General features: G+C 38.4%; 1 long non-coding RNA gene across 5 annotated transcripts in view; it reads left to right on the forward strand.

The window, feature by feature from the left end:
• The window catches only part of LOC141420761 (uncharacterized), a 146,645-nt gene that overhangs the window by 83,463 nt on the left and 35,563 nt on the right, over positions 1 to 27,619 (forward strand). For 2 of the 5 annotated variants that reach the window (XR_012445335.1, XR_012445336.1), the window contains exons 6-7: positions 14,610 to 14,688; positions 15,734 to 15,867. The exons of the other annotated variants lie outside the window; for them this stretch is intronic. This is a non-coding gene — a long non-coding RNA (uncharacterized lncRNA). The remainder of the gene's footprint in view (positions 1 to 14,609; positions 14,689 to 15,733; positions 15,868 to 27,619) is intronic. 5 annotated transcript variants of the gene reach the window in all.

Raw genomic sequence — 27,619 nt, forward strand, 5'->3', positions numbered from 1 at the left:
AAAGATATCATGTAGAACTCAAAGACCAAATATTAGACATTTGTTGAATAGAGAATGCTGAAGACATCAAAAAAATTTTTAGGGTAATGCTAAACACAAGATGTATAATGTTTCCTAAATGACAACACACACACACACACACACACATACCATGGAGAAAGAACTATACTAAATATTGTCTACTATTTATGGTAAATATACCCAATACAGAAGATTCTATAAGGATCTTCAGCCCTAAGATACTCAACCCAGCAAAACTATCATTCAAAATAGATGGAGCAATAAAATCCTTCCATAATAAACATAAACTAAAACAATACAGGACCACCAAGCCACCACTACAGAAGAGTCTACAAAGAATTCTGCATGCAGAAGTTGAAAGCCAACAAAACCATGGGAGGATGGGAAATATCAAACCACTGGAGTAAAAAAAGACGAGTAATCAGAGAGTAGCATTGATTCGACTCCACACAATCCTTAAACAACAAAAACAACTAAATGGAAGGAATCACCAAATACCTAACAATATTAACACTGAATGTCAGTGGATTCAAATCCCACATTAAAAGACACCATTTGGTGAACTGGATTAAAAAGGAAGTTCCAACAATCTGTTGTTTACAAAAGTCCCATCTTATTGACAGAAATAAACATTGGCTTAGGCTGAAAGGCTGGCTGAAGATTTATCAAGATAATGGTCCCCCAAAACAAGCAGGAGTAGAAATACTTATATCAGCAAAGTAGACTTCAAACTTACATTATTCAAACGATAAAGAAGGGCTCTTCATACTAATAAAAGAGGCAATACATCACATGGAAATAACAATTATCAACCTATATGTATCAATGTCAGTGCACCCAATTTCATTAAAGGATTTAAAAGCTTCTACAGACTCCAACACGGTGGTAGTGGGAGACTTTAATACCTCTCTATCACCAATAGATAGGTCATCCAAACAAAAAAAATCATAAAAGAAATCCTAGAAGCAAATGACACCATAAACCAAATGGAGCTAACTGATGTCTACAGAACATTTCATCCAAAAATACCACAATATACATTCTTCTCAGCAGGACATGGAATTTTCTCCAAAATAGATCATATCTTAGGTCACAAAGCAAGCCTCAACAAACATATGAACATAGAAATAATCCGCTGCATTCTACCTGATCACAGTGCATTAAAACTGGAACTCAATAACAAAAGCAACAGCAGAAAATACAGAAATAAATTGAGGCTAAATAACATATTGCTCAACTATCAGTGGGCCATAGCAGAGATAAGAGAGGAAATAGAAGGTTCCTGGAAGGTAATGAAAATGAAAATACATCCTATCAGAACCTAATGAACACGAGAAAGGTAGCCCTAAAAGAATGTTATAGCCATGAGTGCATATATTAAAAGGACAGAAAGATCTCATGTCAATAACCTAATGCTATATCTCAAACATAGAAAAAGAAGAACAAGCAAAACCCAAAACAAGCAGAAGGAGAGAAATAATAAAAATAGTCCTGAAATTAATTGAGACCCCCAAAAATACAAGGAATCAATGAAACAAAGAGCTGGGTCTTTGAAAAGATAAACAAGATTGACAAGCCCTGACAAATCTGACTAAAATAAGGAAGGAAAAGACTCAATTTAGGGAAATCAGAAACTAAAAAGGAGAGATAACAACAAACACCCAGGAAATACAGAGAGTCATCAGAGACTACTAAAAGGACTCTATTGTAATAAATTGGAAAATCTTGAAGAACTGGACAAATTTCTAGATATTTATGACCAACCAAAACTGAACCAAGAGGATATTAGGCACCTAAACAGATCTATAACACATATCTCCCAAAAAAGAAAAGTCCAGGAACTGACAGATTCTCAGCTGAATTCTTCCATAGTTTCAAAGAAGAATACCAACAATCCTCAAACTTTTCCAAGAAATATAAAGGGAAGAAGTACTGCATAACTCATTCTATGAAGGCAGCATTACACTTAACCCAAAACCAGACAAGGACACATACAAAAAGGAGAACTACAAGCAAATCTCCATAATGAAAATCAATGTAAAAGTCATCAACAAAATAGTGGCAAATCAAATCCAACAACATATCAGAAAGATCATTCACCATGACCAAGTTGGCTTCATCCCAGGGATACATGTGTGGTTCAACATACACAAATCCATAAATGTAACACAGTACATTAATAGAAGCAAAGACAGAAACCAATTCACCATCTCAATAGATGCAAAAATGGCTTCAATAAGATTCAACACCACTTCATAATTAAGGCTCTAAGAAAACTAGGAACACAAGGAATTTACCTCAACATTATAAACACTATATATGACCAACCTATACCCAACATCATTCTGAATGGGGAAAAACTGAAATTATTTCCCCTAATGTGAGGAATGAGACAAGGATGCCAACTCACCCCATTCCTATTCAACATAGCCCTGGGATTCCTAGCCAGAGCAATAAGGCAAGAAGAAGAAATGAAAGCAATACAAATAAGTAAACAAATAGTCAAAGTATCTCTATTTGAGATGACATAATCCTATACATCAAAAGTCCAAAATACTCCACCCAAAACTCCTAGAAACCATACACAGCTTCAGCAATGTAGCAGATATAAAATCAGATTAGAAAAATCATTAGTTTTCTACACACCAACATTGAATAAATTGAGAAAGAATATAGGAAAACAATTTCATTCACAAGAGCCACCCCAAAATTCCAATACCTAGGAATAAATTTAACAAAGGGTGTAAATGACCTCTACAAGGAGAACTAAAAAACACTGAAGAAAGAAATTGAGGAAGAATACAGAAGATGGAAATTCCTCCCATACTCATGGATTGGCAGTATTAACGTAGTAAAAATGGGTATACTACCAGAAGCAATCAACCTGTTCAAAGCAATTCCCATAAAAATTCCAAAGACATTCGTCACAGAGGTTGAAAAATCTACTCTAACATTGAAAAGACAAAATATCATGAATAACTTAAGGCAATACTGCTCAAAAAAAAAAAAAAAAAGCAACGCCAGAGGTATCACAGTACATGGCTTCAAACTATACTACAGAACCATTACAATAAAAACAGCATGATACTGGCAGAAAAAAAGATATAAAGACCGGTGGAACAGAATAGAGGACCCAGATATGAATCCACACTGCTATGCCCACCTTGTTTTTGACAAAAGTGCCAAAAACACATGATGGAAAAAAGACAGCCTCTTCAACAAATGTTGCTGGGAAAAGTGTTTATTGACCTGCAGAAAACTGAAATCAGATCAATGTATGTTACACTGTGCTGGTATTGACTCTAAGTGGATTAAAAAGGTTAATATCAGGCCAAAACCTTGCAGTTAGTACATGAAAGAGAGGGAATACCCTGGAAACAATAGGACTCCCTCAGTAGAATTCCAGCAACCCAGCAACTAAGAGAAAGGAAGGACAAATGGTACTATATGAAATTTACAAGCTTCTGCACAACAAAAGAAATGGTCTCTAAACTAAAGAGACCACCCACAGAGTGGGAGAAAGTATTTGCTAGCTATACATCAGACAAAGAACTGATAACCAGAATACCCAGGGAACTCAAAAAACTAAACTCCCCCAAAATTAATGAACCAATAAAGAAGTTGGCAACTGAAGTAAACAGAACTTTTTCAAAGGAAGAAGTCCAAATGGCCAAAAACACAAGAAAAAATGCTCACCATGCCTGGCCATAAAGAAAATGCAAATCTAAACCACACTAAGATTCCACCTCACCCCTGTTAGAATAGCCATCATCAAAAACACCACCAACAACAGGTGTTGGAGGGGAAGCAGGGAAAAAGCAATCCTCATACACTGCTGGTGGAAAAGTAAGGTAGTACAACCACTTTGGAAAACAGTATGGAGGCTTCTTAAAAAACTAAACATAGGTCTACCATGTGATCCAGCAACATCACTCCTAAGGATATACACAAAGTAATGTGACTAAGGCACTTGTACACCCATGTCTTTTGCAGCACTATTCACAATAGCCAACCTATGGAAATAGACAAGATGCCCCACTATTGATGAATGGATTAACAAAATGTAATACTTATATACAATTGAATTATATTCAACCACAAAGAAGAATGAAATTTTGTCATTTGCAGGTAAATGGATAGAACTGGAAAACATCATTTTAAGTGAAGTTAGCCAGGCTAAGAAGGCCCCAAATCGCATGTTCTTCCTCATATGTGTATTATAGACCTAAAATAAATGCGGTAATATTATTGGACACGGCTCATGCCCTAAGGGGAGAACGCTTATGGGAGAAATAGGGAAAGGGAAGGAGATCTAAAACTTGAATGTGGTTGATGTGCACACCGTAGGGGAGTGAATAAAGTAATATTAAAATGGCAGAGGCTATTATAGGATGGGAACCAGGAAGTAGTGGAGAGGTCTGGCAGAGATGAATCAATGTAGGTTTCAATACACAAGTACATGGAAGCAACATTAGGAATGTTTTTGTACAGTTACCTATATCTTAAACTAGTAAAAACATTATGTCTTTCTTATTATCTTCCATGCTTTCTCTTGAACAAAATCAGAGAATAGGGTAGAACAGATTCTACCAGGATGTGTGAGGGGGCAGGGTGGGGAACTGGCCCAAATAATGTATACATAGGTAAGTAAATGTAAAAATGATAAAAGAAAAAAACCCTTAATCCTTTGTCTCCCATACTTTTGTTCCCTAATTATATAAATTTTTGTGAGACATGTGCCTACCATGTGAGTTTCTGCCTTTTCCTGGCACAGAATAGCTCCTACTTCCCCCAGCTAAGATGTACTTCAGAAAATTACACACCTACCTGCCTCCACCTACGAAATGTGTTTAGTCAGAATCTATTAGGTGGTGACAGTGTTTCTCAGTATGTGACAATTAACCTCACTTATACAGTGATTTCTCTTGCTTCACATTCTGAGCAAGATTTTAACTTTACCAGAGATTCACTTCTCAACCACATATTATTCAGGCTAAATTAATCCATCTCTCTGTGGATTCTCTTGAATTTGCTACCATCTAAATATGATCTGAGAATGCAAAACATGGATGGGAACCATGGTACCTATTTCTTCACCCACAATAACTTCAATGTAGTCATGGAAGGATAAAGATTCAGAAGAAATTTGGAGGAGAAAGCATGGTCTTGTGAATTAATTCTATTGAAATAACTAAACACCAATAAGCCAGGAAAAACAAACCACTTAAACAACAATACTTGCATAAAAGTTATCTCACAATAGAACTAAATAGAAATTAAATCTCAAAAATGAATAGTGTAAAACATAAGAAGAAAAATTTTATGTCTTGAATTTAGTTAACATGTTCTTTGTTATGTACCAACATAAACTACTGAGGAAGTACTAACAACAATCCTTCTCAAACTATTATATCTAGAATTGGAAGAAATGGTTCTAAACATATTCTATGAAGTTACTATTATTCTGATACACAACCCAGATACAGACAGGATAAAAAAAGAAAATTAGACACCAAATTCATTGATGAACACACATAAGAATATCCTTAACAAAATCCTTGCAACCTGAATTCAACAAGACATAAAAAAGATCAAATGTCATCATCAATTTGGTTTCATACTCCACATACATGTAAGCTCAACATAATAAATCAATAAAAATAATGTAGCACATAAAGAGACTAAAGAACAAAAATAGCATGATCATTTAATAGAGGCAGAAAATACCGTTGCAAAATTCAACATCTCTTCATGATATATCCTGAAGGAATTAGGATCATGAAGAGCACACTTAATAAAAGATATATAAGACAAACCAATAGTTAACATTATGCTAAAAGGTGAAAGCTGAATTTTCTCCAAAATTAGGAATCTGATGGGATGTTTATTCTTATCCCACTTGTTCAATAAATCTTATCCAGAGCAATAAATTAAGAGAAAGTGATACAAATAGGAAAGGAAGAAGTCAAATTTTCATTTCTAAATGACATGATCCTACATGTAAACAACGTGAAATACTCCAGCAGAACACACTTAGCTCTCATAAACACTTTCAGCAAAGTAGTAGCATACAAAATGAATATACAAACTTCAGGAATTTCCCTATACACCAAAAATTATCTCATAGAAAAAGAAATCAGGAACACATTCCCATTCACAATAGCTTCAAAAAAACAAACACAAATAATAGGCAGAAACTTACCAAAGATGTTAAAGACCTCTACAATGAAAATGAGAAAACACTGAACAGAGAGTGAAGAATACACTGGAAGATGGAAAGAGCTTCCATGTTCATGGATCAGTTGAATTCATATCATGAAAATGGCTATACTATTTTCATTTAAAGTGACATACAATTTGCACCAACATTTTAGTGACATTCCTCACAGAATTAGAAAAACAATCTAAAAATGTATAAGGAAACACAAATGATTCTGAGTATCAACAGCAATCAAGAGCAAAAAGACCAATTCTGGAAGTATCATAATATCTGACATTAAATATACTACAAAGCAATAGTTACAAAAATAGAAAGTACTGGCACAAAACAGACATGAAGATTAATGACATAGATTAAAATGTCCAGGAATAAGTTCACACAGGTACAACAAACTGATTCTTAACAATGGTGCCAAAAACATACCCTGGAAAAAAGATTCTCTAATGAGTTGTACTGGTAAAACTGGATACCCACATGTAGAAGACTGAAACTACATCTTCTCCTTCACCTGTATAAAAATCCACTCAAAATGGACCAAGACCTTAATGCAAGGCATGAAACTTTGAAACTACTACAAGAAAATATATGGAAAACACTTCAGGTTCTAGGTACAGGCAGTGACTTCCTGAACAGCACTCCAATAGCTTAGGAAAGGATATTAAGGATTGACTCGTTGTCAGCATGGCTCAATTGGTACAGTGCCAGCATAAAAAGTGTGAGGCCCTGAGTTCAAGCCCCAGTACTGCACTGAAGAAGAAGAATAAAAAGAAGAGCAATGTTAGCAAGGTTTCACAAATAAGATTTCATCAGATTCAAAGGCTTCTGCACAACAAAGGAAACAATCACTGGAGTGAAGAGACAGGTACAGAATGGAGAAAATCTTTGCCAGATTTTCATCCACCAGGGAATTGATACCCAGAATATATAATAACCTCAAATATTAAACACCAAAATCTTAACACAGTCAATTAGTTAAACAAATGAACTGGGCATATAATTTTCAAATGCAGTAATGCAATGGTCAATAAACATATGAAAACATGTTTAAAATCTTTAGTCATCTAGGAAATGCAAATCAAAACTACATTGACTGCAAACGTCTCAGGACCAGGTCCATGGAGGATCTCCTCCACTGCTGTGCCAGTACCCTTGCCTTCCAGTGGTGCCTCTTTCACCTCCTTGGGCTTCTGGTGGCCATGTGCCTTCCTGTGTCAGGTTTGAGTGTCAAGGAACTTGAAGCTATTCATGTAGCTGTTCCAGGCATGATTCTGAACTGTTGGGTTGGGTCCTGGCTGTTCATGGCACCTGCTTCAACCTCAGCCAGCTTGAAGTCTATCACCTTCCTGGCAAAGTCAAGGTCCAGGCTCAGATTCCTGGTCATGTCTTCCTCTAGGCCATCTGCATCCCTGGTGGTCTCCTCCAGGCTGTGCTCTTCCTCTACCTAGTGGTTCTCCTTGGGCCCTGTCTCTGTTCCATTTCCGGGGTAGGGGGGACCACTTCTGCACTTTGGTCACCTATACAGAGGGTTCCACTGAGGCTTGGCTGCAATACAGGGCTCCCTGTGATGGAGGTGGTTCTTTGTCCAGTGCTGTGAGATCCAGCACTTCCCCTGCCACAGCCAATGTCTCTGAGTCCAACTGGCTATCTATGTGTGTGTGTGTGTGTGTGTGTGTAAGCATGTGCCTATGGAGTGAAGTGGCCCAGGGAAGACCCAGTGACAGTGGGGACAATTGATATTCTGTAAATAGTTGGCATGGGAGTTCTGTATTGACCTCAGCAGGCTGTCTTCTGTGTACTTGCCCTGCTCAAATTTCTAGGCCATTGGAATTCTGCAGGAACTCTGGCCACCGCATCATGAGCAGCATCCTCTGCACTCTGCAGAAATGGACTGAACTTGTTAGTGTCCTGAACATCCATCCTATGCAAGCAATATAATCCCTCCACACTAGCTGGCAGCAGTGAAAAGAAGTTGGCCTTGTCTGTCTTCAGCACCTTGTCCTTCAGCTGAACCTCTGAGGATGCCTGAGCCATAATGCCATGAGGCTCTGGTTTCCTTATAGTTCTATAAAGCCTCTTTTTTTTCCTAAGAGAGGTGTCCCTCTGGCCAAATTTCTCTCCTCTTCCTCAGTCTGGCTCCAGGTGCTCCTCTTCTACTTTTAGAGTTACACATATATGCCTTTTCTCCACTTCACCAATTTCTGGTGGCAAAAAATCAAACCCCTGTCTTCAAAGGAAGGTAGATATGGTAGAGGGAATGAAAAGAAAAGTGATGCCTTTTCATGTGAAAGGAGTAAATTTTGAGGTATATATGATTTTTAACATTATTGTGTGTAGGAAACTCTATCTCCTGACTTTCTATTGCAGTTACCCTGCAGGTCAATACCCAAAAAAAACCACAGGCCTGCACAAACTACCTTGAAACATTCTGCACTCCATAATCTTCCTGTCTTTGTTCCTGCCTTTGTCTTCGTTTTAAAAACCAAGTCTACCTCTACTCAGCAAGCCCTCACACTCTCATCCCTGGAGACTGATAGACACCTTTCTTTCTCACTAATAAAGCATGATTTGACTCCATTGAGGTCTCTGCCCTTCTTTGTCCTTTTTACTAGTCCTTTCCTAACATTGTGGATGTATAATCCAGTTTTGAAATGTGGTTTTGTTTACTGTAGTGATGAATGCAAATCAAAACCAATGATTCCTTTTTCTTCTGAGTTAAAACCAGTTCATGCACCCTTTCATTGTGATTTTTTCTATTATGGCAATTATTATTGTCATTTTTGCAGCTGTTATTATTTGGGGTTTGTGTTTTGTTTCTCTTTCCAACTCTCCACAATAAACTCACAAGATTGTGGGGAGAAGCCAGTACTAGACTCTCTACTGTGATGAGATGTAGTAGGTGTCAGCTCTCAGCAATGTACATAGCAAGGGGTACAGCTCACAATAAACACTATCGAATGAAAGCTTTACTTAGCCTTGATCTGGACCATCATAATCAATAAGGTCTTGCCACACTTTATTAGTGAGGTTGAGGAATATATCTTTTGTTGTTCTGCCTGCCTCCCCAATATTCAACTTTGAAACGTGTGATTTGTTGAAATGCTGGATGAATGATAGCTTTAGTTTTCATGTGCAACTAATTTGTTTCTATACATTTTGTTTAATTCTCTTCATCTTTCTCTGATGGCTTTTATATACATACATATATATTTTCTGAAAATCTTTTTTGAGGTGCAAGGTTTTTCTCTTTGTTAATGGACACAATGGTGAGATTACATCACTACTAGATTGGAAAAATACCTGGCTGTGAAAACAAAACAAAAATCGCCTAAGGGTTGTTTTTCAAATACCTCCAAGGAAGCTCCAGATAGTCACATTGCCAGTTTCAGACAGATTCATCTGACCTTTATCTCTTTCATCTCTTTCTTGATGACAGAACTTGGTGCCAGTGATTTCAGCCCCTGAATTAATCAGAAAACAATAATAAATGTGTAAAAGTCATATTTTTCTAAACACGAACTTAAAAACTGCTGCTATGTGTCATATACAAAACTAGTCTATGCTACATGAACAGAGAATCACAGTTTAAGTTTAGTACTGTTTGTTCCTCCTTGTACTCAGTTGTATAGAACTTCAACATTCAGAATGAAAAGAAAGCTGCTATGTATCAAACCATCTAAGCAATAAAGGTTACATTTCTTTTAATGGCAAAAAAAAAATATTGACACTCATTCTCCCCTCAGTCAAAATGGCTACCATCAAGGGAAAAAAAAACAGCAAACGTTGGTGAGGACATGAGGAAAAAGGAACCCTATACACAGTTTTGTGGAATGCAAATTAGTCTAGTCCTTATGCAAATCAGTTTCCTCAAAAACTGTTTTTTGGAGTTTCCACAAATAAGTCAAAACAGGACTTCCATATGATTCAGCTGTACCAATCCTGGGTATATACTCAAAGGGATCCAAGTCAGGTTCCAATTGAAATGCCTGCATTCACATGTCTTATCACTGCAGCATTAACAATAGCAAGGTTAAGGAATCAGCCTAAGTGCCCATCCACAGATGAATGGATAAAATAAGTTTGGCTCACAGCTGTAATCTCAGCAACACAGAAGGAAGAGATAGGATCCCCGTTTGAGGCCAGCCCATGTAAAAACTTAGTGAGAGTCCATCTCAACAAAACAAGCTAAGTGTAATCCCAGCTTTGGGGGATGGTCGATGGGAGGATAGTGGTGTAAGAGTGGCAAGGAAAAAGTTTGAGAACCTATCTGGAAATAGCCTGATGCAAAAAGGGTAGTTGTGTCTCAAGTGGTAGAGTCCCTGCCTAGCAAGCTTAAGGCCATCAGTTAAAACCACAGGAACACCACAAAAAGAAAATGTGGTATATATATACAATGGAGTTTTACTCAGCCATAATGAATGAGGATTTTATGTCCTTGGCAGGAAAATGGATGGAACTGGTGATCATTTTGTTAAGTGCCAGAATCCAGTCTCACAAAGAAAAATATTGCATTTTTTCTTTCATTTTGGCAAAGTAGGGGGTAAGCAGGAGGGGAAATATTGTGGATATCAATGGGGAAAAGGAAATGAGGGGTAAGAAAGAGTAATAAAAGGGGTGAGTATGATTAAAGTAGATGATACGCATGAGTAGAAATGTCATAATGAAACTCCTTGTGCTATACATTTAAAATTTTTTATAGTTGGAGGCCTGGGTCAAGGGGTATAGTGTCTGCCTAGCAAGCACAAGATCCTAGTTCAATCTCTACTACTGCCAAATTTTTTAAAGATTTATTGTAATACATTTGTAATAATACTTATGAAATCATCACCATTTAGGAAATACACTCATGTAATTAAAAATGCAATATTCTTTAAATAATTTTTACAAAGGTAAGTCTGCATGGATTATATTAAAACCTTCAATCACAATGTGGTAAATTTTGAAACTGGCCAATGAATGTTGTACTAGGTGACTCAGTATATTTTTTAGTACCATTGAATTTCTGCATTTGAAGAAGTACATGATGGGGGAATACAGGTCCTCTAGGATAAACATAGCTGAATCTCTCAACATATATTTCAAAGGCCTACAGTTTAATGCAGATTAAAAATACCACTCTTAACTCTGCTCCCAAACATCTAAGGGCCAGACAATACCATAGATCTCAAATGGTTTTGTTTAACAAGGCCTGGGAGCCACGTAATAGAAAAGGAGTAACATAGACTATTCAAATACACAGAGGGCAGCAGGAAAAAAAGACTCTTCATAGCATATCACAGGAAGACATCCCCAGAGGGAGAGTATAGACACTCAGATCACTGCAGGGACCATTCTGTTAGAACCCTAGCCACAAGGAAATTGAAATGAAGGTGTTCTCTAGGGCAGAGGGCTTACACCTGAGAATTCAGAATTGCTGGAGGAAAGGCAAGAGAATTCAATGGAGGATGCATCCAGTGGAGACCTGTGGAGAAAAGAAGGGATGGAAGAGCTGGTAGAAATTTCAGGTCCTAGTAGAACAATACTGAAAACCAGAATCCAAATATATGACATGCTTATTTCAAAAAGCAAAGCAACATATCTGAATACTCAAGCACCTTCTATCTTCTAAGATACCTGCCAAGGCAGTAGGAGTATCAAATATGCAAAACTCAGAGCTTCCTAATTCCATCCTGAAGATCAATCAAGCAAGAAACCTACCTAAGTGTTGAATAAGGATGCTCAGTTTTCATGAGCATTAATAGATTACATTTTGATCTAAATCAAAATCCAAGGTGTGGACAAGGTGGGAAAAATAGTTTGGTTTGAAATAACACTATAAATTACATGCATAGTGGGTAGAAATGAAGAAAGCAAATAATGTCAATTGGTAGCCCCAATTGAAGTTGAATGGCTTCATGTAAAACATATAGACCAAATATAAGATGTTTAATTAAAGGATGCTAAAGATGTCAAAAACATCTTATGGTAATTCTAAAAACAAAGTCATAACTTGCTTTCTAAATGTCAAACAACACAAAAACACAACAGGGAGAAAGAGCTATAATACACTCCTTCTACTACCTATGCTAGATATAGACTAAATTATATGGGAGAGTTTAGAACATAAATAGGAAAATGAGAATGCTTGTGTTAATTTATATACTTACCCCCCAAATTGATCACAGTAATAAAAGATTATAACATTGAACTTTAATAAAAGCATGAGTCCCCCAGAGCTTAACATAAACATTATTTATTATTCTGGTTCCCATTAACTTTGGATTAAAGTTAAAACCCAGAGAAAATGTCCTTTTTAAAACAGAATGTGAACAAAAACAAGTATAGGTGAAGAATTGTATGAAGAATACAGGTCAGTTGTCTTGTTTACTGGTCTATATTCTTCATGTGTCTGAGAATTTCCAGCACTTAAATTAAGGCTTAACATCTTTGGAAAAAACATTGAACACTAATACTGCCTGTTTCTAGCATTTGCCACCCTGAAAGAGGGTTCAATTTGATCTGCAGTCCTTTTACAGCAGCCCCTGCCATTGGTTTTCTGCAGGGTAGGACTGGTGAGAGATAGGATTAAAGTCTCTCAATAGTGTCTATGGGCCTTGACCCTGGTCTTGGGTATTTATCACAATTAGAGGCTAAGGCACTGTGATTTCTCTAATAAAACTGGATTTCTGGACTGAAAGTTGTCAAGATCCTCTCATGGTTGTGGAAGCCAATCATGAAGGATTATGCAGAAAGTCTTCAGTGTTCTATAATTGGCCATTCAATTTGTTGTTTTATATTTCTTCAAGTGGGAAAAGTACATTCTGTGATACAGTCTTGTTGCAATCAGCAATATCTCTTGTTAGTTCCAGCAACACTTGGTATCTGAGAGAAATCAAATGAGAGTCTTGGTCAGGTCCTGGGAATGGATGCCACAGGAGGTATTGCCAAGTGATGACAGAGGCAGAGACCACCTGAGCTTCTATGGGAGAATGAGCCTAATTACTGAAACTCAGGCTGGCTAAAGTAGAAGGTGGCATCCACAATGATGCAGATAACACCCTCTTGAACTTTCAGTCCAGCTTGTGGTGCAGGATTCAGGGCCCCTTTCTTATCCCCTCCTCCCTACCAGCTGGTGGTATCAGTCATTTTCCTCCTGATTCTTTTTATTCTGACAAAATCCAGGACTTTTTGCACTTCTTGGTGCTGGGTGTTCTAACTACCTATGATGCACACTCACAAAGACTGCTGTGAGAAGGAAAAACACATCTCTTATGACTCCAGAAAGGGAAGAGTGGGTGGGAAACTGGCAAAGACATAGGAAAGAGAGCTAGTAGGCTTTAGACGACATCCAAGTCCATTGCCCCCTTTTACATAAGAGGAGACAGTGATGCTTGGGGGCCAAGGTTTAACTAAAGCCACATGACATCTTGAAACCCTGGAGCAGACTCTCATTATAAATAATGAGGAAGAGCTAGAAAGGTTCCTAATGTAGGCAACAGCAGGCACTCTGGATGTTGGGTCACTTTGGCTAGACAGGGATCAGAATTTAAAAGAAAACTTTAGGGTGTTTTTCTACAGCAGATCAGGAAAGACCAGAGAAAGGACTCACTAAAAATGGAATGATGAAGGAAGAGCAGTGAATTCACCCAGAGAAAAACTCTTTTCTCTAATTTCTTAAAAGCAACTCCACATTGGGTCACCCATAAAGCATTTCTAGGAACAGTCTCCATATCTAGACCCACAAATATCTAAAGGATTGCACTGTGTTTTACTATACTCTTTCCTGTTTGTATTTTTCTTTCTCATTACTGCTCCTTCAGAAAAGATTCCTTTTAGTACTTCATGGAAGTCTAGAATGGCATAGATGTTGAGAGCCCATGTCTCACACCTGTAAGCCCAGCTGCTCAGGAGGTAGAGAACAGGAGGATCATGATTCAAATCTGGCATGGGCAAATACTTCTCAAGACCCTATTTTGAAAATTCTTAGCACAAAAAGGGCTGGCAGACTGGCACAAATGGTAAAGTGCCTTCATTGCAATTGTGAGGCCCTGAATTCCAACCACAGTACCACCACCAAAAAAAGAATGACAAAGTGTAAACATACAAACATTTATTGACATTCAGTTTTTATGTATTATTACATGTCCTTCAAGGAAGGGAGACTAAAAAGCTTTTATGTGGGGATTTTATTTCTTGAAAATCCCTAACCAGTAAAATTTTCGATTGTGGTCTTGGTCTCATTAGAGAACTGGAAAGTTAACATAGTACAATATAAACAGCCAGATTTATGGTAAAAATGAAAGAGAAAATACTAAATACCATTATGTGTAATTGGAAGTATTTTTGTATACTGAATTTCATTGTGGCTACTACTTATTTCATCTTGTTACAGGTTGTGCACATATGCTTTATATATGGAGGCTACAGGTCAAATTCATTCATCACCATGTTTTCCTGTGATACAGAAAGAGGTTTGTTGAGAAGGAAATATTAATTCTATCAACAGTTAATTGATGCTCAGCTTTTCCTATGTAGATTTGTCCCACACATGTGGGACAATTCCTTGTGGACAATTTGAGATCATTATGAACCACAGCTCCTAACTTTATAAATAGGTTAGAATCACCTCAGAACTTCTTAAAACCCCTGACGCCCATATCTCACCCCAGACTATTTACATGAGACTGTCATGTGTGTGTTCAAGGTGTTCATTACCCCCAGGTGCTTGTACCATGGCATCCAGATCTGTAGATATTAAATGAACTACTGATCCTCTCACTTTCATTTCATCTCCCCATCTCTCTCATGATTGGCTCCTGAACTACTGGCACTATGGATTTTACTCTTCTTTCTGACTGTTGGAAGGAAATCACTCTCTTGCGATTGATATGGATTAGTGCAGAGCTTATCTTGTATTCTCAATTAATCATATAAGGTTCTCATGTACCTGGGGTTAGACTCCATTTTCCATTAAGTTAGTTTTTATAAAATGGCCTCATTTTCTCAATTTTCATATTCATTGGCCTTGTGAAGGACAAACACAGATTGCCTAAGAATTTCATGATCTTTGCACTTGTGAAGTTCTGCTATTGGCATCTCATTTTGGATGATTGTCTCTTCAAATTGCTATTTAATATCCTCTAGTTAATGTAACAGTCTATGGAATACAGACACTGTGTCCTAAAAAAAACATGAACTTGGGCACAGGACTATACACATTGAACTGAATAAAAAATGATTCCAGGTCTGTATGTGCTTCCTACCTAAATCCAAGTTTGCAAATTAGAGCACCTACTCATGAGCATGTCCAATTTAAGAATTAGGGATTGAGGTGGTCTTGTTCCCTGAAGCAGGCACAAGAAGAAAAACTGAACAAATAATTTTAAAGGATATGGACCCAGAAGAAAGAAGCAGTGGACCTGGGAAACTTGAAAAGGGAAAAATCCAAAAAAAGGTGTGGGGTTCTGGGAAATTGCATGCACTAAGAACTTTAAATGACGCTCTTCTTATACTGAGGATAACAACTGGCTGGACTTACCTGTGGCACTTAAAGGATCAGGACAGCAGCACTGGGGAGAAGCAGAGTTCACAATACAAACAGAAGATAAAGATGGAGGATCTGACAGGGTAGCATTTCATAGACATTCAAGGTAAGGACATGCCTAGGTTACATCAGCTATGGGACAGAACATACCTTAAAGAGAAAACACAGTAGGAAAATGAGGTCAAACCTACATAGAGAATCATAAGGAGTAAGTGCATCCAAGAGCCACAGGTGTGATTACCTCTGTATGCTGATCCAAGTGCTATTCTGCACTTGCTGAACGATAGTATTCTTTTAATAATCTTTCATTTCAGGACATTTCTGGCATCAATGAGGCCATCATGAATCCCATGTATGGGTCATGAGCCTTCAGGATCATCATTCAGTATCTGGGCAGGTGTTTTCCTTTCAAAGCAAGTATCCAAATTTAGCTCTGAAAATAAAACCATAATCATTGCTATCTCACCATTATTGGGATCTGAGGGCACCATCAGACAAAAAAAGTAGACTGGGACATGAAAGTCCAATGGGGGCATGAAGCCTATAGACAAATCTGAAATTTTCATTATGAAGATATTTCTTACATATTCTGTAAAAATAAAATTGCCAGTAGGGAAAGGTACTTCCATTTTACTAAAATGTTCAAGGAAAACTGAATTAGTAAAACCCAGTATCTTCTAAGAGTATAAGACAAGACAAGGAAATGACACTGCATAAGGCTGTGCTTTCAAAAAGGAAGAGTTCCTAAAAATCAAGCAAAAGCAAGTACAGGAAAAACCATATCAAAGAAAAGAACTGGAGGAGATTAATCCTAAGAAATTGATGAGGCTTTCTCAAATATTTGATGTATTTCCAAATGCACAATACATATAAAACACTTTCCACATATAATGATGGTTTTCTACATACAGGTTTCATTATTCACATCTGATGAGCATATAGGGTATGTACACTTAACTGTCTGACAGCACAAAATTTTACATTGGAAACTGAAAGGATTATATATAATATCATAATTACTATTCTAGAGAGTTGAAACTAGAAAAAAATTAGAAGTATAAGAAAAAATGGAAAGAAAGATGCTGTGAAAATATGACCTGTTAAACACCAGGAAAAATCATAACATGGAGCAATAAGCTGATGATTCACACTCTGCCTGCTCCCCATACATTTACTGAGAAGGCTTATTGTTCTGCCATCTGTGAAAAGCTAGCAAGAGACAGGGTTACTGAATCCAGGTGCAGAGTATTGACTGGGATTGTGGAAAGCCAATGGAAGGCAAGGAGAGGCCAGAGAGATGAGAAAACATTTCAATGCTACAAGTAACTCACATGGGTAAGGGCATGCAAGTCCCCAGATTCTCAGGAGAACTTCTCACAGGAACTCTGTAAGTGGGAGAATGTGGCCCATTATCCCATTTGACCTTCACCTACTGACATTATCACCAAGCAGCACCAGAGGCTCCAGGTGTTCAAACTGAGAGGGACACAGAGGAAATATGAGCACAAGCCAGATAAAGTGGACATGGAAGGTTGAAACTTCAGTCTTAATGACATCTGGAGCAAGCCAGGGGAGGTGGGCAAAGCCTATAATCCCAGCCACTTTGGAGGCATAGACTATCTGGGTGGTGGTCTGAGGTGAGCTGGAGGCAAATGGTAGTGAGAGTGAGAACCCAATCTTAACCAATTAAGCTAGACTTTGTTGACTGTGCCTTTCATCCCAGCCAAGATGGTCTGTTGCAGTTGCTGAAGTGCTAGAGGCCCTAAAATGTGTGACTTTCTGAGTACAAATGTCAACAATGCCAAAAAAAAGAAAACAAGGCTACTGTTAAAGAAATCTTCAAGCACAGTGTGGGAAGCATTGAAAGGGGCCACTGGTGCAAGATTCAAGTCCAGTCCCACCTTTTGCAAAAGATGAGACAGTGATGCCTTGGGCCTGAGCTTTAAAGGAAACCACATGACCTCTTGACAAAGCTGGAACAAACTCTTTATATATACATTGACAAAGAGCAAAGAAAGCACCATGGAGGCCACAGAAGGCACTCTGAATGTTGTGTCACCTTGGGTAGACAGGGATAAGTATTTACAAGAAAGCTTCCATGTGTTTTTCCAAAGCAGATCAGGAAAACCCCAAAAGGGGAGTGAAGAGAGAGCAAGTGAGTTCAGAAAGAGATCAACTCTTTTCTCTAATTTCTTGAAGGAAATTCCACAACAGGTCACCATAAAGCATTTCTAGGAATATTCCCAATATCTAGACCAACAAATATCTAAATTGAAAGGGATTGTTTTCCTATACTCTCCCCTCACTGTATTTTTCTGTATCCAAATGCTCCTTCAAAAAAGATCCTGCTTAGTTTAATAGCTCTTTAGGATGGCATAGAAGTGTAACTATACAACAATTTCCTAAGTTTCCTAAGTTTGTTCTGTGTTCACAATCAATTTTATTGGTTCTTGATATAACTAGACACACTTCCATTAAATTAGTCAAATAAAAGGATATCATATTTTCAGAACTCCAGATTTAATAGGTTTGTATTGCAGACTCAAAATTGGAGAAGGAAATAAGGAGAGAACAAGGACTGCCTAAATTGCTCATGATCTATGCAACTTTGAAGTACTGCCCTTGGCATCTCGTTTGGACTGTCATCCCTTTACAGTACCATTTAGTATCCTCTATGTAATGTCAGAGTCCATGAGGTACAGATACTGAATCCTAATTGAACTATGAATACTGGCAAAAGACTGGAGACATGGGGATGAAGACAACACTGATGCCAGGAGCTATCTTTCTCCAAACAATAATATAGTGTGGAAATTACTTTTTTGTAATCAGGGTTTCCTCACATTAATTTTAACAGTTTTCATGTTCATGTCTAATATGAGAATTAGGGATTGATGTGGTCTGGTTCCCAAAAGCAGGCATAAGTAGAGAATCTGCAGTAGTGACTTATGAAGGGTGTGCTCCCAGAGGAAAGAGGCAGTAGAGCCTGGGTAACTGGGAAGACAGGCAAACAGCAAGAAAAAGATGGGGTTCTGGAGAATTATACATACTTAGCAGGCTAAAAGATGCTCTTCATACAATAAGGGTAATAACCGGCTGGGCTTACCTGTGGCACTAAAGTATCATGATAGCAGCACTGGGTAGGAGCACAGTTTACAATGCAAGCAGGACAAGAAGATGGAGGTCCAGAAAAGGTAACAACCCATGGATATTTGAGGTACAGCCAGACAGAGATTCTATCAGCTGTTCGACAGGACAAACCTTGAAGAGAAAACACAGTAGGAGAATGAGCTGAACCCTATATAGGGTCATAGGGAGTAAGTATATCCAAGAGCCGCAAGTGTGATTACCCCTCTGGCCTTGTTCAGGGAATCTGCATGCTATTCTGCAATTGCTGAATAATAGTTCTCTCTTGACAATCTTCCACTTGAGGACATTTGTGGCCTTAATGTGGCCATCTGGAAACCCAAATGTATGGCTAACTGAACCTTTGGGGGAATCACCCACCAGGTTGCCATGGCTTTCCACTTCAAAGCAAGCATCCAAATTTAGCTCTGAAAATAAAACCACAGCCATTGTTATCTACACCTTATTGGGAAATAAGGGCATAATCAAGTAAAAAAAGTCCAAGAGGGGAGGTGAAGTCTATGGACAACATTATATTTTCATGATTGCTAATGTTTCTTACATATTTACTAATGATAAGATGGCCAAGAGGCAAAGGTACTTCGAATTCATTAAAATATTCAAGAAAAACAGAACTAGTAAAACCCAGTATCTCCCAGTATCTCTGGGTATGGGCTGTGCTTTTGGAAAGGAAGACCTTTTAAAACCAAGCAAAACCAAAGTTCAAGGAAAACCCTATGAGACAAACTAACTGGGGGTAATTAATCCTGGGAAACTTATAAAACTTTCATAAACAACTGATATATATCCCATATGCACATTGTACATAATGCAGCTGTAACCAACACAAAATACATATGATTTAGTTACATGCTTAATTATTCACATTAGGTGAGCATATAATATATATGCATTTATTTATCTGATTGCACATCTTATGTTGGAAAATGGAGGAATAATATACAATATTACTACTATGCCAGTTAGTCAAAATTGGAAATAATTGGGAAATATGAGAAGAAAGTGGAGAGAAAGCAGCTGTGAAAAGCAGATGGCATCAGATGCCCCAATTATTTCCTAAGCTGGCTTATTGCTCTGGCATCTGTGGAGGGTGAGTAGGAGACAGAGTGACTGAGTTCAATGGCTGAGTACTGACTGGGCTTACAAAGTAAGTGGAAAGGAAAAGAGAGGCCAGATGTACAAAAGACAGTTGTATGCTACAAGTTATTCACATGGGTTAGGCAATGTATGTCCCTGGAGGCTCAGGAGCACTTTACATGGGAACACTCCAAGTGGATGGCTGAGACCCCTTATCCCACATGACTTCCTGACATTACCACCAGGAAGCATCAAGGACACAAGGAGTTGACAATGAGAGTGACACAAAGTAAAGATGAGCATGACCCATATAAAGTGGACATGAAGGGTTGAATCCTCAGTCTTAAGAATATCTGAAGAAAGCCAGGGGTGGTGACCCATGCATATAATCCAAGCTCCTTGTAAGGTGGAGACTGGGAGGATGGTTGTCTGAGGTGAGCTGGAGCAAAATGATAATGAAATCCTATCTCAACCAATTAAAGCTGGGCTTTGTCAAATGTGCCTGTCATCCCAGCTAAGAGTGACTTTTGGAGGTGCTGAAGTGGGAGTGGTCCTAACAGGTGTGAGACCTTGAATTCAAATACCAGTAACACCAAAGAAGCAACAACAAAACACTATTTGTTAAAGAAATCTTTAAGCACAGTATGGGAAGAATTGAAAAGTCTCACTGACACAACATCCAAGTCCACTCCCACCATTTACTGAAGGTACAGTGGTACCTTAGACCTAAGCTTTAAAGGAAGCCACATAACCTGTTGATAAACCTGGAAAAGGCCATTTCCACAAACCCTGAAGAAGAGCAAAGTAGGCACTAATGGGAGTCAGAGTAAGCACACTGGATGTTGGGTCACCTTCGTTAGACAGGGATCAGAATTTATGAGACTGTTTTGGAATATTTTTTCACAAGCAGATTAGGAAAACCAAAAACAATTGCTCAAAATGTTGAGTAAAAGAAGAGCAGTGAGTTCAACCAGAGGATAACACTTTTCTGTAATTTCTTCAAGGCAGTTCTATACTAGGTGACCCCTAAAGCATTTCTAGGAATAGTTCCAATGGATATACCCAAAAATATCTTAAGTAAAAGGGATTCCACTGTGTTTTACTATACTTTCCCCTCTTCTGTATTTTTCTTTCTAAAAAGCATTCCTTAAAAATGATTCCTTTTTAGTATTTCATAACACTCTAGAATAGCAAAGAAGTAGAAACATATAACAATTTCCTAAGTTTCATGTTCAATGTATTATTGTTCCTTCAAGGGAGGGAGACAGAAAAGTTTCGTATGGTGGTCCTGATCTCATTAGAGGAATAGCAAGTAAACATGGCAGAATTCAAGATATCAGTTTTATCTGAAAATGTTAAAGAAAATGCTTAATTCCACTATGTGTAACTGGAGGAAGTGTTTTTTGTCTTTTTCATTTCAATGTAGTTATTGTTCTTATTTAATCTTTATTCAAAACATTTTTGTGCATACATGCATAAATTACGGAGGCTACAGGCCTCATCCATCCATCTCAGTATTTTGCTGTGGTATTTAAACAGCTTTGTTCAGATGCAGAATACAAATTCCTTCAATGGTTAATGGATGTTATGCTTTTTCTATGAAACATGTCACATATATGGGACATTTCCATCTTGTCAACCCATACTCCTCACTTTATGCCATAATTTAGAATCACCTGGAAGCTTTCAAAAACAATGATGCCTAAACCATATCCCCGATTAATGAGACCCTCAATTCATTTTTAATGGCAGCATGATCTGGTGATAGGGAAAGGACTGTTTCCCATCAGTCTCATTTCTTCTCCCCATCTCAGTCATGATTGGCTCCTTACCTACTGCCACTATGGATATTACAATTCTTTATGACAGTCTTAAGCAAATTGCTCTTCTTGTCAATTGTACTAGCCTGATGCAAAGCTTGTCCTGTATTCACAATCAATTTAATTGGGTCTTGATATAATTGGTCTGGACTCACTTTCCATTAAATTAGTTAAACAAAAGGCTTTCATGTTCTCACACCTCCAGATTCCATAGAGTTGTATTTTGGACTCTTAATATTAATGTGGAAAAGGAAATAAGGAGAAAACACAGAGTGCCTCAGTAGCACATGTTCTAGGCTGTTTTCAAGTACTCTCATTGATGTCTAGTTTTCATCTGTATCCTTTACAGTGCCATTTAATATCCAACAGTTTATGTCAGAGTCCATGAGGTACATATACTGAGTCTTGGAAAACCCATGCACATTGATACAGGGCTGCACACATGGAGCCAACACTGACTCCAGGCCAGTAGATGTTATGTATCTCACATCCATAGCCCAGTTTGCCACTGAGTTTTTGCAATTGGGCATCTTCTCATTAATTTAAAGTTTTTCATTTTCATATCCAATTTAAGAATTAGGGAGTGAGTTGGTCAGATTCCCCAAATCAGGAAAAGGAGTAGAATCTTCGTCAGTGATTTATAAGTGGTGTGCTCCCAGGGGAAAGGGGCAGTTGAGCTGGGGAAGCTGGGAAGAGAAGGTTAAAAGCCAAGAATGTGTGGTGTTTCCAGGAAATCACAGGCAATTAGCAGCCTAAAAGATGCTCTTCATACAATGAGGATAACAACTGACTGGGCTTCTCTGTGACATTTATAGTATCAGGACTGCAGTAGTGGGTAGAAACAGAGTTCAGACTGCAAACAGGAGATAAGGAAAGAAGTGCCTGGCAGGGTGGCTCCCCATGGAAATTTGAGGTAAGAACAGACACAGGGTACATCAGGTGCTGGGCAGAAGAAATGCTAAAGTGGAAACACAGTGGGAGAATGAGCTCAATCCAACATTGAGAGTCATAAGTACCAAGTACATTCAAGAGCCACAGGTGTCCTGTGCCAGCTGATCTGCCTGCTATTCTCCACTTGCTGAACATAATTTTCTTTTGATAATCTTATGTTTCAGGACGTTTGCTGCCATGTGTGTTGTCAACTGAGCCTTTGAGAGCATCATCAAAGTTTGAGTTCATCTTGGAAGGATTATTCCTTTCAAGAGAAGCAGCTACCTTTAACACTGAAAGTAAACTACAGCCATTGTTATTTATTACCTTATTGTGATATAAGAGGGTCATCATGTTAAGACAATAGTCTAGGATGAGAACATTGTCCTAGGATAAGATGGCCCCTGAAGACAGAAGTCTGACACACACAGTTGCTGCTTGCAGGCTCATGGTGACTCTACATAGCTCAATGTGATTCCTACTGATCTATGTCCTCCACAGAGGCCCTGGCTAATAAATATCTGGCCTGACACTAGGAATTCAGCAAAGCCCTACAGCCACCTGAACTCTTATCTTTGATGACCCAAAATAGACCTCATAGGTGGCCTACAAACTTCAACACAGACAGGATGGGAGTAGTGGATTGGGAGTTCACTAGGAAATTCAGTTAGGTTTACTGCATGGTGTTGAGAGTACTCAGTTTTGATTTAGAGCATGGATGGCTCTATGTCCATCGAAGGGGAGGGCAGAGTATAATGGATCAGAATGAGTAAAAGGCTGGAAATGCTATTCAACTGATGAATCTATGGAGAGTTCCTTCACTTTCTCCTCCTGCAGCTCACTGTTGATACTAGTGAAATCAGGAAGAACAAAAGATAAAATCAAGATGGATTGCACATCATTGCCACCCAGGTAGTCCTGATCAGAAGCTTATAGGTGGGGTACAATAGCACAGAGCTCTCCTTTCAAAAAGGACAAAGAAAATCATTCTCCTCTGACTTGGGCACAGCTTAATTGCCATAAAGGTGAGAGAGAAGAAGAGAGACAGAGAAATTGAGTGTGCTCACATTAGTGCACTGGCCAGCTACAAGCTGATGGGGAAGGAGACTCAGCTCCACCTGAAAGTGCTGTCACCAGAGGAGTCAGGCAAGGACAACTATAATGGTAGGTGGACCTTCTTCATAAATGGTATTGAATATTTTTCACAGCTGTGCAGTGAATATTGGCTCCATCACTGTAGACTCCCAGTGAACTTGTGCCTTCTAGGCCTTTTTCTATCAGTAGTAGGATGTGATAGGATTTTTTTGGGGGGGCCTATTTACATTTCACCACAAGTCTATCCATGAACACGGGCAAACCATGCAGAAAAGAGATGTTCATCTCATCCTGATTTTAGCCTTACAAAGTGAACAAGTGATTTCTTTATGTGCGAGAAATCCAGAGACTACTTCATCTACAAGCAGTTAACCATGCTTAAATGGGTTATGTCATCATTGGTTGAATGAGTAACATCACTTTCTTTAGTCTCAATGAGAAAATGTGTAGCTATTTTCAAGTCTTGGTCTGTACTTTTAGAGCACTTTCCCCATGTGTTAACCTTGCTTTCTAGTCCCTAGTGTTTCAACATTACCTGGAATTCAGTAACTCTTCTTTATCATCCTCCTCATCATTATGGTTTTCTGAAAACAAATTGCAGAATGTCCAGAAAGTCATTAAATAATTCCACCTGAAAAATTTAAACACAATGACTTACCTGAGCATGCAGATGTAAATCATATATGTATGAGTACAGCATGCTCTTGGAGAGTTGTACTCGATGATCTCATATGTTGACTTTGATAATGGGGGGGTGGATAAATACAATCGATGTTCCCCATAGATATATAGGAAAAGGTCATAACAAAACACAGTCTGTGGGAAAATTAATACACACTAACAAAAATACATTCAGCATCAAAAGAAAAAGAAACAAAGAATGTCTGTGACAAAAGGCAGACCCTTCCTGCAGAATGTCCTGATTTGTTCAATCACTATTATCACATACTGGTATTTAACTAGGAACTCTTAAACTGCATTTTGGTCTCCTGGTGATTTGTATTTGTCTAATTTCTTCCAGATTTCTCTAGCTATCTTTCTTCCTTTGAAAATGCTGATTGCAAGGCTTTAGGAGCACTGAGTGGTTTTATTCTCACTGAAGTACAATCATGGTCCTTCCCTCATTTGATCTTTACAGTTAAGAAGCAAAACATGATTTGTCCCATTGTACAGATGAGGAAGCTGAAATCCAGAATGATAAATCAGTCACTTACCTACAGTCATGAAGTTAATGCTCAAGAAAATATAGGAAACTTTCATTCCTTGGTGAATTGTGTCTTTTTCTTTTATTATATCCTATATTCAGTGGTGCAGTCAACACGCTCTTGAACTATTTATAGACTCCCCATGAAGTTTTGTGACTTCTAGGCTTCTTTCTCTTAATGTTAGGACAGAATAAATTTTTTAATTTTGGGGTGGCTTTTTGTTTGTTTTCCTGTGAAATGCCTGACAAGAAGGATTGTGAACCATGCAGAAAATAGGTGCACCTCTGGAGTTCAAGCAGGCAAAAAGAACTGGTCATCTCTGAGAGGGCAGAATATTTCTCCCTATAGTTCTCTCATTCTTGATTGCAAAATGCCACTCAGAACAGACAATCCTTAATGTTTGAGTAAATGACCAGAGTAATAACAGCTTTCCTTTACACCTGCATCATGAATGTGGCTACCTTCAGCTTCTTTGTGTGATCTTTTGGGGCCACTCTCCATATTCTTCATAATCACAGCCTTCCCATAATTACTGGTTTTTACATGGAGGCCAATCTGGTGATACTTGTTCTTCCTTATCCTCATCTTCATCTTCAAGATGTCCTAAAATCAAATTCAAACAAGCCCACTCAAACATTAGGTAGCTCTGCTCAACCATTAGGAGTGCAGGATCTTGTCTTGGCACAGAGACATAAATTGTCTGTGTGTGAAATCAGAAAGGACTCATGTTTGTCTGTAAAGAAATACATGCCATGATATTCTAAACTGAGAAGCAACTGATCCCTATTAGATTAAGGTGTAATATACAAATTGCCACAAGGGAAAGAATACTAGTCACACTCCAGGGCACAAGATTCTTGCTATTCATTGAGGTTTGGGGATCCAGGATGCAGTTTTGCTTCAAGGAAAATTACACACACAAGCAATAATAGTGCAGGAATGCTCAGGTACTCAAAGGAATGCTTAAGGAAGACAAATCAGGAGTTTGACTGGAACCTAGAGCTCAGCAATATTAGGAACATCTCCAAAATCATAGGCAAGATTACCATCCTCCTTGGACAACTGCAGATGCTGAAGGAACACTGTTCAGAAATGATAATTAACAAGACAATTGAGGAGGAAATGAGATGATCCCTTATTAAACAGACTGTGGGATTCACTCTCCTCACCCTGGATTACATTGCTTCCACACTCTGCATCTGTCAGTGTGTACCAAGTTGAGAGAGGGGTGGCCTGAAACTAGAAGAGTACAAGCTACCTGATGCTCCTTTTGTCTGTGCTTAAAGTACAGTCTTAGAGTTTCACTGAAAGCCAGATGCAGCTGCAGGGCCCATGGCAGAGAGAGCTCTGTAACACACAGAAGGCTGAGCTAAAGAATAGAGAGGCTACATGGGAGACCATTGGGAGTCTTATTCTCTTTGCAATGGGAGTACTCACTAGAGTACTCCCATGTGCTCCTCAGATAGGGAGGCTGTACTGTTGGGAGACTGGTGGAGCTCAGACAGGTCATGGCAAATGGAAGGAACCAAACACTGCTCATCCATTGAGTCCTGCAGCACTGCAGTAATGGTCCCATCCTCTTGCATCTCCCTACTGAGCCCAAGTATGTGAGGAGAAGAAAGTGTTAAACAGTCAAAGTTTGGACTTGACAATTTCTCACTTGTTCTTGAAGGGAAGGCTAAATGAGAGGCCACAGAAGACAGGGGGAACAAAAACCTCCCCTGAGGCAGAGTGAGACAGTTAAGGGAGTTTGATAACAGTATTGGGGGGAGTATTACAGCTGCTGCTGCTCAATGCACTGGTCAGGTAACATGCTGATGAGGAAGGATACTCAACTTCCTGTATGATGTACACATGGTGTGCACAACATTAGAAACACAGAAGTCGCATTTTGCCCCAGATTACTTGCAGGGTTTCAGTATAGAAAGCTTCCTGATATGGGCGTTTCAAGCTTTGTTCTTTCACTGTTGTGTTTAAGTTGATTTTTTTTCTGGTTGTCCTTTCTTACTATGGAATCCCATGCAAAGAACTGCTCAGAAAGAGCATGTGCCTTTTCTCTCAAATATTAACATATTGAATAGAAATGGAGAAAGTGGAAAGCCCTCTTTCATTCCTGACTTTAAGGGGAACTGATTCCATTGTTCTCCATTTAGTATGATGTTGCCTCTAGGTTTGTCATATATAGCCTTTATTATGTTGAGGAACTTTCCTTCTATTCCTAGTTTCTTCAGACCTTTAATCATGGAAGGGTGTTGGATTTTGTCACAGGCTTTTCCTGCATCTATTGAGAGGACCATGTGGGTTTTGTCCTTATATCTCATTATGTATTGCATTACATTTATGGATTTATGTATGTTGAACCATCATTGCATCCCTGGAATGAAAACCACTTTGTCATGGTGTATGATCTTTTTGATGTGGTGTTGAATTCTGTTTGTATTTTGTTGAGAATCTTTGCATCTATATTCATTAAAGGTATTGGTTTATAATTCTGTTTTCTGGTTAAGTCTTTTTGGGGTTTTGTAATGAGTATAATGCTGGCTTCATAAAATGAATTTGATAGTATTTGTTCCCTTTATATGTA

This window comes from Castor canadensis, chromosome 2 (assembly GCF_047511655.1).
Source record: "Castor canadensis chromosome 2, mCasCan1.hap1v2, whole genome shotgun sequence".
Classification (NCBI taxonomy): Eukaryota; Metazoa; Chordata; class Mammalia; order Rodentia; family Castoridae; genus Castor; species Castor canadensis.